This window comes from Halichoerus grypus, chromosome 5 (assembly GCF_964656455.1).
Source record: "Halichoerus grypus chromosome 5, mHalGry1.hap1.1, whole genome shotgun sequence".
NCBI classification, from domain to species: domain Eukaryota; kingdom Metazoa; phylum Chordata; class Mammalia; order Carnivora; family Phocidae; genus Halichoerus; species Halichoerus grypus.
Window position 1 is genome coordinate 33,996,883 of NC_135716.1, and position 16,821 is coordinate 34,013,703.

Sequence of the window (16,821 nt, forward strand, 5' to 3'; positions counted from 1 at the left end):
ATCATAAGCTACAGCTGCTGCCCAAACACTTTGGGTTTCTTGTGTCCAGGGACCAGCAGGCAAGAAGAGAAGTCACCATTTTGGCGGGGATAATTGCCCCTGATCATCAGGAGTGAGTAAGGCTATTATTACCCAATGGGGCAGGAGAAATATGTGCCGAATCACGACTGTACCTGGACAGGTACAGGAGCCTGACCCGAGAAAGAAACGGTGACCAGGTCTCAGGCCCCGCATTGATGACAGTCTAGTTCAAGCTCCCAGGTAAGACTCCAAGGCCAGAAGACGTGGTAGCTGACGGTGAGGGGGATCTAGAATAGATAGTGAAGGAGGGAAATGATGTAGGTCAATTGTGGCCCAAGACCAATTGTAGTGATGGGGGCAGAATTTGTTTCTCCAAAAGTATACCTTAAGAAGGGAGGCCACTGGAATCCTGAAGAAGCTGCTTTCTCAATGCACATGGAGACCGGATCCAAGCAGCATGAAGAGATGGAGGCCGTGGAGATAGACAGCCCAGGATCTCTCTTCAAGGAAGGACAGAGGTGTGGCCCAGCTGCAGGGAGAGGGGTCATGTGATTTTCATATTTCAATTTTATTTTAGAAGTAATATTTTTTTAAAAATTTATTTTGTGATGAAGATATTGTCATTGGAAGAAAGCTCTTAGTCCCCTAAATGTAAGATCTCCAGTAAGCCAGATTGCAGAGATCACTGTACTGAGGTGTGAATGATGATGCTGTTCATTTATATGATGTGTCACAATATACAAAGCATTTTTATATTTACAGGGTTACTTGTTCCAAACAGCCATTCCATGCACTAGGCAGATATTTGTATTCTCTCTTTTAAGAAAAAAAAAATTAAGATAAACTGCAGAATGTTTAGGTATAAATCCCAGAGAAAATCCCCCACTTGTGCTCCAGGAGAAAATACAAGGTTATTCACATAAGTGAAAAATTGAAATAGTGAAAGGTTGGAGCAACCTAAATGCCCCTCAATAGGGGAATAGATAAATAAAATGTGATATATTCATAAATTACCAATACCATACAGCTAGTTAAAACAGATGAAATACAATACATAATTTATAAAATATATCAAATTTCAATATAAATCTCTGACAATAATATTGAGTCAATGAATGGAAAATTTCAGAATATATATATCATATCACTTAAGTAAATTTTAAAATAATGTAAAAACAATACTAAACAATACATATATAGAACTTTTTAAGGATTTCTATTTTGTTTTTTTAAGTTTGTTTATTTATTTTTTACTAATCTCTACACCCAGTGTGGGGCTTGAACTCACAACCCTGAGATCAAGAGTCACAGGCTCTTCCGACTTAGCCAGCCAGGTGCCCCAAGCTTTTTAAGTATATTTAAATTGACTGATTAGATACACACTACACTCCTGCAAGGCTTCAGGTGGTGGGGCGTAAAGGCAGGGAAGATCCCTTGCTTTGCAGGAATTTTTCTTCGATTCAGGGTACTTATATGACTGTATTGGGAGCTGGCAAACAAAGACCCCATTGAATTACAGTCGGTAAATAAGCACAGCCTGATTTTTTAACTTCCAGCTCTTTGCAGAGACCCGTGATCCTCATTTCCCTTTCTCCAGGGCTAAGCCACCTCTTCCCACACTCAGATTTCAGATTCTAGAATACAACGTGTGCTCTGTGCAAGTCTGAGGCAAAGGAATGCCCTTCACACCCCAACCCCACCAGCCCCTCAGTGCCTCCACACCCCCATCACAATGAAGTTTAGTTCTGGGGTTAAGCTCAGTGGCGGTGAGCACCAGTCAGCCTGCCACTCAGCACTTGGGGCGGTTGTACGGACCCTCTGTCTGCTACAGAACAGCTGGGGGGAGTCCATGAGATCTTTCTTATTGAAAGGCATTTAATGAGAATGGGAGGTCCATTGAAAACCAACCCAGTGAGCAAGTCATGCACAGGATCCTGGCTCTTGATAGTGCCCGCATCAGGATTGCTACCGGTACTTCTTCTACCCTGTTCAGTGGAGCTGAGCCCTGAGCACAGGGAGAAGCAAGAAGGTACAACAAGGTACAACAATTTTATCTTTTCCTAGTCTGGACAAGGCAAGGAAAGATTGTCGTCAATGCCTCCTCGGGAAAGAGAGGGCTTAGCCTCTTTTTGCATAAACCGCTAAGGCATGCGGTGCTGTAAGAGTACCCAGAATCTGTTCCAAACTCTCCAAGATTTGGCTCAATCCAATTTATCATTCCTAAAGGCCACTTAACAGTACGTATTTCTTGCTTTTTTTTTAAACCCCTGTTCTAACCAAAGTGCTTCTGAGTTGCATCTCATTTCTCATAGGTTGAAATTATCAAGGCATCTGAGATCATCCCAACCGTAAGAGTTTGCAACCCAGGGAACAAAGGGAGCAAAAAATATTATGTCAAAATATTTTACGTATTGAATTTTAAAAAGCAATTATTTGAGGTTTTGAGACACTAATGCATTCTTGATACCAAGTTCAACTGAAGGGATCACAGAGAGCAGAGAAGATTGTTTCATTATTGAGAATAAAGATCACCTCTATTTCACAAGACTGGGACATTTGAGAATTAAGTAAGACAGGGTTTGCAAAGCACTTGGGAGTTTGCCTGGCTCATAGTAGGTACTTCATAAACTCAGCTGCCATTCTGTCCTGGTGTACCATATTAACTCTTCGGTTCAGTTTAAGAAGATTCCTGCTTTCTCTAAAACAGCCCCTGTCACAGGTTATATGCAAATAAAACTACCTGGGGATTTTGTTAAATTGTAGATTCTGACTCGGTGGGTCTGGGGTGAGGCCTGACAGTCCAAACTGCTAGCCAGCTTCCTGATGTTGCTGATGCTGCTGGAATGAGATCCACTCGAACAATCACGGTTCTACCTCAGGGGATAAAATGATCATTCCTAAGGCACCCGGCTGACTCATTCTGAAGAGCGTGCGACTCGTTTTTTTTTCTCCCCCCCTTTTTTTCTTTTTTTCCCCTTTTTTCTTTTCTTTTCTTTCTCTTTTTTTTTTTTTCATTTCATTTCAGGTCAGACATTTGATCAACATCATAGAGCATGTGACTCTTGATCTCGGGGTCGTGAGTTCGAGCCCCACATTGGGTGTAAAGATTACTTAAAAAAAAGATTTTATTTATTTATTTGACAGAGAGAGACACAGCAAGAGAGGGAACACAAGCAGGGGGAGCAGGAGAGGGAGAAGCAGGCTTCCCGCTGAGCAGGGAGCCCAACGTGGGGCTGGATCCCAGGACCCTGGGATCATGACCCGAGCCGAAGGCAGACGCTTAACGACTGAGCCACCCAGGCGCCCTGAGATTACTTTTTTTTTTAAAAAAAATCATTCCTACTTACTTCTACCCGACAGTTGTGAATATGCTGTTTCATCCCATGTGCCCCCAATCACCGATTCAGATCCTACATAACTTACAAGGAGTAGTTTAAGCCCCACTCTTTTGATAAAAGCTTCTTCCCCAATTTTTGCAGCCCTAAATGATTAATACCATCTCTGAAGACCTGACTCAAATTTAATAAGACTGGAGAGACATTGGTTAGTTAACATTTAGTAAAGTGGGAATATAATTTAAATGTACCTGCTTTAAACTTTACTAAAAACATCTAAATACACCAATTTTTGTTGACCAATTTTTTTGTTACTTGAGGCCTGTTCAAGTCAGTCTCCATTGAGAAGTGCTCTGCTTCAGCTTTCTTACACAGCAGTTCCTGTCACACATGGTTTAATTCTATTGGGTCTGACATTTTTTTTCTCAAATTTGCAGATTTCCTGGCCACACCTAACTTGACCACATTTTTAAAGTGACTTGCCTTAGTTTATTTAACTCGTTCCATAGACATTGCAGTTCGGTCTTTTTGCCCCCAGATTTCACTGGCTTCCTAATATTCAAGTTAAATTAGGTAGTTACAAGAACAAGGCTCAAAAGAGGGCTGGAAACAAACACAACCAATTGTTGCTAAGAGTATGATTCATCTGTGAGAGAGGAAGTGGGGGGTCGGGAGGAACCTGCCAAAGATGCCCCTTTCCTAATCCCAGGAACCTACGAGTATTACCTTATATGGCTACGAAAATTCATGTAGGGAAACCTCACTTAACATAGACTCCAGAGGCCAGAAGGGGGAGCCCTCGGGCACTACCACTTGATACCAACGACAGACCCCAACAGGAAGAATCCTCAACGAGGGACCTCAACAGGAAGAGAGGCATGTTGCTAGTTCATACTACCTTACTACTCCAGCAAGAGAAAGGAAGATTTTTCTCTTTGCCTGGCAACAGCCCAATGATAGACAGTCACAACTCAGCCTATGAAAAGCCAGTACAATTTGAACTCCCAGTTTATTCCAATGGACTTTTTGTTTATAAAAGCCTTCCCAACTTCCCCCTTTCCTCTATAAAAGAGTGTTCCTCTCCTTTGTTCTCTGGACTTGCCTATGGCTTTTGCTATAGCTTGCTTGTTCTGAATTGCAAATCCTTTGCTATTCTCAAATAAGCCCATTTTGCTGGTAAAACAACTGGCTGTTTTACTTTCAATGTCAACATGGCAAATAGGATTTTGCAGATGTGATTAAGAGAAGGATTTTGAGATGGGGAGATGATCCTGGATTATCTGGATGAGCCCAACATAATCTCTTATACGGGTCCTTATAAGAGAGAGGCAGGAGGTTCAGAGTTGGTGGTATAATGTGTAACTATACAAGCAAGAGGTCGGAGTGACATGAGGAAGGGGCCATGAACAAGAATACAGAAGCTCTCTAGAAGCTGAAAAAGGCAAGAGAACAGATATTCCTCACAGAACTTCCGAAGGAATCAGCCTGGCCAACACCTTGCACTTAGCCCAGTGAGACTGATTTCAGACTTCTGACCTCCAGAGCTGTAAGATCACAGAAGTGTGTTGTTTTAAGCCATTAGGTCTGTGGTAATTTGCTGCAGCTTCATTGGTACTAACACAGGGACCAAGAGTCCCGCTCTGGAGAGGTGCTCAGAGTGCTGTGGGCAGGGTGGTACTGAGGGAAAGTGTTGGTCTGTCTGGCAAGTGCTGTCAGTGAAGAGTAATCAAAAGTGCTTCTACTGGGGCGGCTGGGTGGCTCAGTCGTTAAGCGTCTGCCTTCAGCTCAGGTCAGGATCCCAGGGTCCTGGGATCCAGCCCCGCATCGGGCTCCCTGCTCCGCGGGAAGCCTGCTTCTCCCTCTCCGACTCCCCCTGCTTGTGTTCCCTCTCTCGTTGAGTCTCTCTCTGTCAAATAAATAAAATCTTTTTTTAAAAAAAAAAGGCGCTTCTACTGTAATTCATTTGGCACTGTATTTTGTTCACTAATCCTTTCATATGTCTTGCCAGAAGGATGGGGAGATTTTTAAATTTTTAATTTTTATTTAGCCAACATATAGTACATCATTAGTTTTTGGTGTAGTGTTCAATGATTCATGAGTTGTGTATATAACCCCAGTGCTCATCACATCACGTGCCCTCCTTAATGCCCATCACCCAGTTACCCCATCTCCCCACCTACCTCCCTTTCCACGACCCTCAGTTTGTTTCCTGGAGTCAAGAGTCTCTCGACTCTTGGTTTGGCTCCCTTTCTGGTTTCTTCCCACTCAGTTTTCCCTCCTTTTGCCTATGATCCTCTGCACTATTTCTTATATTCCACATATGAGTGAAACCATATGGTAATTGTCTTTCTCTGCTTGACTTATTTCACTTAGCATAATCCCCTCCAGTTCCATCCATGTTGACGTAAATGGTAGGTATTCATCCTTTCTGGTGGCTGAGTAATATTCCATTGTATATGTGAACCACATCTTTATCCATTCATCTATTGAGGGACATCTCAGCTCCTTCCACAGTTTGGCTATTGTGGACATTGCTGCTATGAACATTGGGGTGCATGTGCCCCTTCTTTTCACTACATCTGTGTCTTTGGGGTAAATACTCAGTAGTGTAATTGCTGGTTCATGGGGGAGTTCTGTTTTTAACTTCCTGAGGAACCTCCATACTATTTTCCAGAGTGGTGGTACCAGCTTACATTCCCACCAACAGTGTAAGAGGGTTCAGGATGGGGAGATTTTTGAGGGCATCAAGATATTCTTTTGCCGGCTTTGCATCTTGAGAGATAGCATTTTAAGTCAGGAACTGATCACTTTAATTGTTTATAAATTAAAAGACAGTCTGTGTGGAATGTCTGTGGCTTAATCTTTAGTATATTTAAAGTTTTTGTTTCCCTGTCAAGAAAACTGGATTCTCTACTGTGCTAAAACCCTTTAATCTAGGAGACCTGAGATGGAGAAAACATAGCAAAGGTTTTGGAGGCCTACTGGCCTGCTTCTTGCTATTGCCAGCACTATGGCCTGGGACCTAGTGGGGAACCTCTCTTATCTTCATTCCTTCTTACTAAAATGGTGATTATAATAGTATTCACCTAGTAGTCTTGTTGTGAGGAATAAATAAGTACAAAAAGAAAAATGCTTGGTCTATAGGTACGTAAATAGTGCTCACGGATTCTTGCCATTGTGTGTTTGTTGATAGAGATAATGTTCTAGAATGGTGTGAAGGAGTAAAAAGATACCCATAACGACAGTGCAGATCATCAGATCTATAATATTTTAAAGCTAGAAGGACTCTTAGGGGTTGACAAACTCTGGTCCACAGGCCAAATTTGCCTGCTTCCTATTTTCATAAATAAAGTTTTATTGGAACACAGCTATTCATTTACCAATTGTCTATGGCAGCTTTGCACGACAATGGCGGAGTTGAGTACTTGTTACAGAGACTTTATGGCCTGTGGCGTCCAAAATACTACCTGACCTTCTACGGAAAAGCTTTGACCACCTGATTTAGAACACCTAATTTTACAAATAGGGAAAAAAACCCCAATAAGATAAGTGATTTGGGGGCGCCTGGGTCGCTCAGTCGGTTAAGTGTCTGCCTTCAGCTCAGGTCTTGATCCCAGGTTCCTGGGATCGAGTCCCGCATCGGGATCCCTGCTGAGAGGGGAACCTGCTTCTCCCTCTACCCCTTCCCCTTGCTCATGCTCTTGCTTGCTCTCTCTCTCTCTCAAATGAATAAATAAAAGATCTTAAAAAAAAAAAAAAAGATAATTGATTTGGTCCAAAGTCACATGGCTAGTTAGGGACCGAACTAGGACTATAACTCAGAGGCCTTGACTCCCAGGTCAAAGCCTGTATGGGGCGGAGAAACTGGCGGTTCTCTGAATCCAGTTCAAAATGGGGTCCTTTGGTGGAGTTGTGCTCTGATCTAGGCTTCTGGGGAAAAGACTGCTAGGTGCCCTCCCCAGAAACTCCCTGGTTGATTCACACCTTCACATCCTCACATGTGCAACTTGAAGACCTGCCCTAGAAGCAATGCTCACGTGGAAGTAGAAGGATACTGGACCTAACATGAAGCCATATGGACAAATAAAGAGTGCCGGTAAATAGAACTACCAAGGTAAATACAAAGCCAGTATTATATTTTAGTTGGTAACTCATTTATCCTCTATAGGTTTAAAATGCAAATGCATAAACAATAATCATAGATGTACGTTAACGGGCACACAATGCATAATGATGTAACTTGTGACAATAACAACATAAAGGAGGAATGGTGTTGCACAGAAGCAGAGGTTTTGGTTTTTTGGGTTTTTTAAAGATTTTATTTATTTATTTGACAGAGAGAGACACAGCAAGAGAGGGAACACAAGCAGGGGGAGTGGGAGAGGGAGAAGCAGGTCTCCTGCTGAGCAGAGAGCCTGATGCGGGGCTTGATCCCAGGACCCCGGCATCATGACCTGAGCCGAAGGCAGACACTTAATGACTGAGCCACCCAGGCTCTCCAGAAGCAGAGTTTTGATATACTATTGAAGCTAAATTGGTATGAATTCAAAACTGATTGTTGTATGGTTAAGAGTTGAATTGTGATCTCCAGACTAACCACTAAGAATACGACTAAAAACAAATAAACAAAACATAAAAAGATGGAAAAGGAAATAAGAAAGGAATCAAAACAGTACACTACCAAAAAAAAAAAAAAAAATCAAACACAAAAGCAAAGCAATAATGGAGAAGCTGAGGAGCACTGATTTCTTTCCCAGGTTCTTCTCTTGATTTAACTTTTGTGTTAACGACTGCAAAATAAGATGAAAACAAGATACTGCCCATTGACGAATATTTTGCAATGTTTCTCCAGCAATTGGGTGTCACAAAACAGAAGCCATCGCTCGTTCGTCTGAGCCTCCCACTGATTCCTAGTCACTGCCAGTCCTTTCAGTGGACTGGGGTGATGGGGGCTTCCGTGGGGCTCCTGTAGGGCAGCACGGGCACTAGTTTAACTCATTTCTTGAGGTTTTATTATGCTGTTTGAAAGATGTTTGAGTTAACTTTCTTGTATTGTTTTTGACCATGATCTTATTTACATGCCTTTCATGTAAAATATTCAAAATACCTGAAGAAGCTCAAGTAGACAGTGAATGCAGGGAAGTGGCCTTGCTATGTCAGGGTCTATGACAACTGATGTTAGCATTTGAAATTCTCGAGCCCCTTTTAGTACAATTGGGTGTTAGTGAAACGAGATTTGGAAACATTCAGGCTCTTTCCGCCTAAGATAGAAACCCCGATGTAAGTTAAGAGGAGAAGAAAGCCTGTTGGCTCAAGAAACTGAGAAGGCCAAGGCTTCAGGCACTCTAACTATGTCCTCAGGACCTGTAGGTTCCCCCACCCCTGGGCTCTGCTGCTTCCGTGGTGGCTCACTTCTGAGACAGGTGCCCCCGTGCTGGTGACATCGCCGCGGCTCCTACAGCTTCACATCCTTCCCGGCTCAGGTAGAAAGGCCAAGTCCTGGGACTCATTCTGACCAGACTGGTCTTGGGTCTTGGAGGATTTGGGTCCCTGATATCCAGGCCTGTCCCGGAGTCTGGGTCGGAGCCCCACCCAGAGCACAGGGACAGGGAGTAGGGGCAGGGGTGGCTCCCCTAAAGGAACTCAGAGTGCTACCAACGGATGGGGTCATGGATGCAGGGGGGCCTCTGCACTCCTTCCTACATAGAATGCCAGATGGCACCAAGACCACCGACGTCCACACACTCTTCACGCAGATGCTCTAGAGGGGAGATATTGGCCAAGAAGGGAGTCAGTCCCAGGATGCAAGAAGCAGCCGTGTCCTCAGGGACCCTTTAGTCCAACCCCTTCGTTGTGCAACTAAAGAAGCTGAATCCAGAAACATTAATGAGGTCTACAAGGTTACCACTTCTTTGTAGAGCTTGGTTGGGAAGTGGGGGAGTCCAGGTATTCTGACCCTTCATGCAGACCACTCTAATAAGTACCCCTAGCAGAAGGGGTTAACTAGTAGAACTTCCTGAGTGCCTTAAGATAAAAATCTTCCTCAGCAATGGACAAAGATTATAATTTCTATTTTCTCTATCTCCCCATATGCCCAATAAGATGTTGAAGTAGATATTTGTATACGTACATGGGTAATACATACAGATTTATATGTATATGTGTGTATATAGATATTGCATAGATCTATGTGTGTGGGTATGTATATATATATATATATACACATATATACATATATATATGGCAAGAGAGAGAGAAAGAGATTGATTGCATTTTAGACTCATGCTTAAGTAGAAACACTTAAGTAAAGAAAGGTTTTTTTCCCCCTTCAAAATGCATAGAGTTATGGGATAATTATAGTTCAACACCAGGGAGAAGGAATTGATTATCTTCAAGTTCCCCCACAGTTTGTGTTATTTTTATTGATTTTTCTGAAGCTCGTTTCCAAACATCTGAGTAAATATACAAAATAAATATTCCTCTTAAGTCATTACTATCGTTGCTGGGGCTGGGAGCCAGGCCCTCGCATCTGTCCCCTTTCCCATATGCATCAGTAAAGTGCCAAGTGAACAGATGGCTTGTGTGCTCTGCTGAAACATCTGGCGAGCTTGGGTTGTGTTTGGCTACAGTCACAGATGCGGCTGGGCACTGCCTCCAGGCACAGCTCGTTTGACTATATCATACGGGGACGGAGGGAGAGGCCCTGAACTGAGGACATGAACATGGAAATCTCACACTTGGGACAGCGGGGTGTTTGTTCCTCTGATTTAAGAGACATCAAATGAATCTAATCCAATAATCCAGCAGGCGTACTAGGCCCAACATTTGCCCCCTCCCCCCCCTCCCCCGCCCACAGATAACCCAACATGCAACATATCCTACCAAAAATAAGCCTTGTTAAGACCTCCTTCTGTAAGTTGGCTGCTCACCTGGTCTTTTCATTGTGGCCACTAGTCTTGACTACAGTTTTTAGGTGTGGATCACATAAGTATCTAAAGGGGTCCTTTGACTTACAGCATTTTTTTAAAGATTTATTTTAGAGAGAGAGAGAGAGAGCACAGGGAGGGGCAGAGGGAGAGAGAGAAGCCCAAGCCGACTTCCCCCTGAGCGGGGAGCCCAACGCAGGGCTCAATCCCACAACCCTGAGATCAGGACTCAAGCTGATACCAAGAGTCGGACACTTAGCCGACTGAGTCACCCAGATGCCCTGACTTAAAACTTTATAAATGTAATAGTAAGAAGGGAAATATTAAGGGGGGGAAATCGGAGGGGGAGATGAACCATGAGAGACTATGGACTCTGAGAAACAAACTGAGGGTTCTAGAGGGGAGGGGGGTGGGGAGATGGGTTAGCCTGGTGATGGGTATTAAAGAGGGCACGAACTGAATGGAGCACTGGGTGTTATATGCAAACAATGAATCATGGAACACTACATCAAAAACTAATGATGTAATGTATGGTGATTAACATAACATAATAAAATAAAATTTAAAAAAACTTTATAAATGTATATAATAAAATGAACTTGGTACAGCCGTTTTTGAAGACAGGTTGGCAGTTCCTTATAAACTAAACATACCCTTACCACACCATCCAGCAATTGTGCTTCTTGGTCCTATATTTACCCAAAAGAATCAAAAGCTATCAGAAGCTTATGTCCACACAAAAACTTGCCCATGGATGTTTCTAGCAGCTTTATTCGTAATTGCCAAAACGTGGAAGCAACCAAGATGCCTTTCAGTAGAATGGATAAATAAACTGTGGTTCATCCAGGCAATAGAATATTATTCAGCACTAAAGAAATAAACTGTCAAGCCATGAAAAGATATGGAGGAAACTTTAATGCATATTATTAAGTAAAAGAAGCCAATCTGAAAAGGCTATATGGTGGATGATTCCATCTAGAATCATAAGATCTGTGGTTGTCGGGGGACGAGGCCAGGGATGAATAGGCGGAGCACAGAGGATTTGGGGTATGGTGAAAATACTCTGTACGATACTATAATGGTGGATATATATTATCATACATTTGTCCAAACCCACAGAATGTACAACACCAAGAGTGAATACAAAGATAAACTATGGACTCTGGGTGATGATGATGTGTCAATGTGTCAATGCAGGTTCATCAATTGTAACAAATGTACCACACTGGTGGGGGATATTGGTAATGGGGACAGGAGGCATATGGGAAATCTCTGTACCTTCCCCTCAATTTTTCTGTGAAGCTAAACATGCTCTAAAAAAATAAGATTTTTTAAAATTTATTTTTATTTTTTTTAAAGATTTTATTTATTTATTCGGGAGAGAGAGAGAGACAGGCAGAGGCAGAGGGAGAAGCAGGCTCCCTGCTGAGCAGGGAGCCGGATACGGGACTCAATCCCAGGACTCCGGGATCATGACCTGAGCCGAAAGCAGACGCTTAACCGTCTGAGCCACCCAGGCGCCCATAAGATTTTTTTTTTTAAGATTTTATTTATTTATTTGACAAAGAGAGAGATAGCGAGAGAGGGAACACAAGCAGGGGGAGTGGGAGAGGGAGAAGCAGGCTTCCCGCTGAGCAGGGAGCCCGATGCGGGGCTCGATTGCAGGACCCTGGGATCATGACCTGAGCCGAAGGCAGACGCTTAATGACTGAGCCACCCAGGTGCCCCTAAAAAAATAAGATCTTAATAATACAAATAAATAAATAAAATGAACTCTATGCAACAGCCACCAGTTAAATTGAAGCTGCTTACATTTATTCATTCATTCTAAAAACTATTACTGAGTGCTTCCTACATTCTAGGCATGGAGCTGCTGAGCCAAGGGCAGGAAGCAACACCTCGAATAATACACAATTGTTTTTATAGGAACCCATCCTCCCTCTTATGTAAATTGGTAAAAACCCTTAGATAGTCTTTTTTTTTTAAAGATTTTATTTATTTATTTGACAGAGAGAGACACAGTGAGAGCAGGATCACAAGCAAGGGGAGAGGGAGAGGGAGAAACAGGCTTCTCGCAGAGCAGGGAGCCCGATGTGGGGCTCGATCCCAGGACCCTGGGATCATGACCTGAGCCGAAGGCAGACGCTTAACGACTGAGCCACCCAGGCGCCCCAACCCTTAGATATTCTGATCCAGAAGTCTCTCTCTGTGATTCAACTCGGCTCCTTTCCTTCCGTTGTCCAGTAAACCTTTTCTCCCTCACTCAAGAGTTTGTGCTGTCAATAGCTGTTAATCCCACCTGCAGAAAATTTGCTCTCCATTTGTACATAAAGTTCATTCTCTAAGTTCAGCCATCTCTTTGGCAATAATATTCATGAATATGGGCTATGGCAGGAATCCACATACTGCTGGAATGTAGGAAATCTCGACTCTTTCAATATGTATTTTTCACAGTTTAGGCTGAAACCAGGTATCTTGTCACCCGCTCTGCCTGGAAATGCAGCTCTCACGATCCCTCAGAACTTCGGTAGAGTATTGAGAGGGCTTTCACAATCACTCACTCTTTGAAGGAAGTGAAAAGCTTCTAAGTTGAGAACAAATTCCAGGTACTTCAATTACCTGGAAGAGTTTCCTCTATTGCTAAGAAGTTCTTGAACTAGATGATACTTCCTGTTCAACATCATCAGGAGCTTCCTCTAAAGTTGGCATTCTTCCGGCTCCCCCAAATGGCTACGATTCTCTTCCATAGTTCTACCTGAAGTAGGGGGTTGCTAATATTAAATACTTTGTTTAGTGCACTAAACGGGAACTGAATGGTCCTGGGGTGGGTAATTGAGAGAAGGTCAAGGTGTCTCAATAGGAGTTTCCCATGAGACTCTTGGTTTCCCATAAGACTCTTCAGGACCTTATTCCAAACTCCCCTGCTCCCCTGACCTGCTCAGCTGGGCACTGTTCAAGCTCCAGCTCAAGCCCACTTGCCACAAGTCTACAATGGACTGTCTCTTTCCCTTTATGCATTTTTAAGAAAATGTTTCATTTTCAACAGTCATATTTAAGGTCAAGGGCACGGTCCGGAAAACTGCATAAAGTTGAGAGTTTTGGATGGCAGATTTGGCCAAGCGATCAGCAGTCCCTGTTCTGGCAAATTATCTGAAGGTTGCTTCTTCCGAAATTCACTGTTCATAATTACCAGGACTTGATTAGGTCAGCTTGCCAAAATTGGCCAGGTTTTTAATTTATTAAATAGAAGAAAACTGTTCAAACTATTTGTCCAGTAGATATCCCATTCTCTGTCTGTTCTGGTGTCCCAGGCTCAAGGCCCCCAGTGTCATCAAACTTGGTGTCCGTTAGTGGAGGGATGGATGAATAAGTGGGTAGGCTGCATACTGTGGAATCCTGTGCAGCAGATAAAGCAACAAATTAGATGATGGACAACAATTCTTAGCTCTTTAAAACACAGTACTGGGTGAGAAAAAAATAGTGGGAAAAAATAATACATAAAGTGTATATACACAAAATACTATATTTATAAGAAAGGCATATTTAAGGAACATAGGAAACATATGAAAGTGGCTACTTAAGGTGGGGCGTGGGGGGTTGGTGATAAAGGGGGAAAATACAATACAAGAGAAGCCTTGTTCAAATTGTGATCATAAGGTAGTGTGATCTGAGGATGAGATGGACTCTTTCGAGGTCTCAAAAAAGGCATCAATAAATAATTGTTTTCAGAAACATCATCCTGTAAATTAGTGTGTCCCAACGAGCTTCCATGGGACTTGAGCATTCTGAAAGGTGTTAATAGGTATTCCCCAAAAGCAGATTCTACGATCAAGCACATTTGGGAAACTTAGGTGACACAAAGCTAATCAGGGTTCTTCACTTTGGGTGTTCTCAGAGCATATAATACATAATGTAATCCAAGAAGGATATATGCAGCATTTCCCAAACTTCTTCGGTCTTCGAATGTTCTTTGCCAAATGCCATTTTTGCAAAGCCCAGAGCAGGAAATGCTATTGTAAACATTTACCCCAGTTAACTTTCTTCCCTCAGGACAATCTTTATAATCTATCCCTACCTGTGCTCCAGGCCTCACCTCTGCCGTGAAGCACCCTTTGCAGCCCACAGTAATCTCTATTCTGATTTTATTGCTACAACTCTCTGGCCTTCGGACAGAGGCCAATGAGCAATAAGACCAGAATACTTCACTGTTGCTGCAAAATAGTTATTACTGCGGCACTAAGATCAGAATACAGCAGGAAACTTTACTGTTGCTTTTGCAAAGACTGTTTGCTTTCTTAAGGAGGAGTGTGAAATAATCGTTCCTCTACATCCAAGCTTCTGGTTAAGTTGGCTTGAATAATTACAGGGAAGGTCCTTTCAGCCAATCATTTTACCCCATCTATTCAGATCAGATCACAGTAATATTTACTGTCTATTTCTCTCACTGGCAGGTGAGGGTGGGTGAGTCATATTTACAAAGCATCCTAACAGCCACAGGGGGAAAAAAAGTTTTCTTCAGAATGTTTTGATGCTTTAATAAATTTAAAGAAAAATGAGAGGGCGAAACAAGGAGCTTGCAAGCTTTCAAACACAGCTTCAAGTCGGTCAGATGGTTTCATAGCTTTGCCTAGCTGTGTCCATCACTAGTATTCAATGACGATGATGACGATGAAGAAGAGGATGAGGATGCAGGTGGTGGTAGGTAGCTACCTTATAAAGTCCATACTTCAGGCAGCTACTATGCTGAGCTCATCTTCTACCCTCACAGGTTTAACGAGAGAGGTCACTAAAAAGCGCCTTTGACCAAAACCACCTTCCCCACCTGCCTCCCAGAGACCCAAAATTTCCATCTTTATATATAAGTTCCTATAGCCCCTTCTACATTTGTAAAAATGCCACAAGTATTATTCTTGATGATACCTTTGTATAAATTTGTTTATTGTGGATTTTACTTTTTTTTAAAAGATTTTATGTATTTGAGAGAGGGTATGAGCGGGAGGAGGGGCGGAAGGACAAGCAGATTCCCCGCCAAGCAGGGAGCCCCTTGCGGGGCTCGATCCCAGGACCCTGAGATCATGACCTGAGCCGAAGTCAGACGCTTAACCAACTGAGCCGCCCAGGCACCCCTGCTTATGATGGATTTTAAAAAGTCACCCAGCAGAAGACATTGTTCAAATATTCAGCTTTGACTGTGGTGTGAGGGAGTACTCTTTGGGAGAACAGAGACAGATGAAACAAAGCAATCCAGTTTTCCTCCTAGTTTGTACTTAATTAAATACTTGACATTCACTGAAAACTCACTATTTATAAAAGATACTTTCAAGGTCCCTGGAGTTTTAAAGATCAATATAGACTACAATCTTTGCACTTAGCACTTATCAAGGAGGCAATCACAAATAATTATAATATGATAAAATGCTTTAATAAAGACATGAGAATTAGGTATGTCAATCACCCAACCCAGATGCTCAGCACAGAGGAGTTGCTTTTTTCTCCCTGTTCCTCTGTGCAAGTCAAAGAAAGCGTCACAGAGAAGCACTCTATCTTGGAGGAGAAGTAGGAATCTTCCAGGCAAAGAGTAGGAGATGACAATGGTGTGCTAGTGAATGTTTAACAACCGGAACTCCCAGAGGGAGGAAAAAAAAAAAAAAAAGCCCTGATGTGTAAGATTTGCTAATTTCCATGGTGTACATTTTCCTACTGTGGCAGATTTCAAGGTACCAACGTGATGCCACTGAACAGAGTTGGGACCAGAGATGTGCCTGAGCTAGTAAGAACCAGCTCCAGCATACCACTGGAGGACCAGATGGAGGGAACAGCACATGCTAAGGCATGGAGGTCTGAAAAAGCCGGTGATCGGTCGGCTCATGTCCTGAAGGGTGTGAGCTAGGGTCCGGAAAAGAGATAGAAATGGGGAAGCTCGCACAGTCTGATCCAGATAATCCCTGAAGACTAGATAGGTGTAGCCTGTGTGTGGAGAAACAGACCATGAAAGAACTTGGAAAGTGGTTTGGGAAGAGATTACAAAAGGCATTAAACTTTTGCAATTTTCTCTTTTACGCAATTGATAGCAATCTAAACCATCCAGGATTTGCCTCTAAACTCTAGTGGCAGTGTGGAGGACTTACCGGAGGACAGGGAGATGGGGAGGAAGGTGACTGGTTAATAAATTTTCAAAACAGTCTTGAAAAGAGCGCCAAACTGCCAATGCTTGGCATCTTTGGGCCACAACTCAGCCATTTCGGTCAGACTCATATATATCCCATCTTGTGGGGTTCTTTAACTCAGGTCTCTGGAAAACAACAAAAGGAAATAAAACTAATTTTTAAAACACAACTAAATAAAAACTATACAGTATAGTGCATGGCTTTCTCAAACATAAATGTTTGCATATATTTTTATATACAGTGAATTCTTTTGTGAATCCCTGTTCCTCCACAATAGGGAATACTTTGTCTGCTTCTGCTTATCTTCTTATTATTATCTCTTACTGCCTCTTCCTGAGTATCACCCTGGTCCCATTAAACTCCCATATTTGT

At 42.6% G+C, this 16,821-nt stretch overlaps 1 long non-coding RNA gene across 1 annotated transcript in view; it reads right to left on the reverse strand.

Moving 5' to 3' along the window:
- Positions 1-12,267: 12,267 nt before the first annotated feature.
- LOC118553154 (uncharacterized) overlaps positions 12,268-16,821 on the reverse strand; it is a 43,075-nt gene continuing 38,521 nt past the window's right edge. Inside the window, exons 4-5 of the long non-coding RNA XR_013447753.1 lie at positions 16,411-16,574; positions 12,268-13,678 (exon numbers count right to left, since the gene is read on the reverse strand). This is a non-coding gene — a long non-coding RNA (uncharacterized LOC118553154). The remainder of the gene's footprint in view (positions 13,679-16,410; positions 16,575-16,821) is intronic.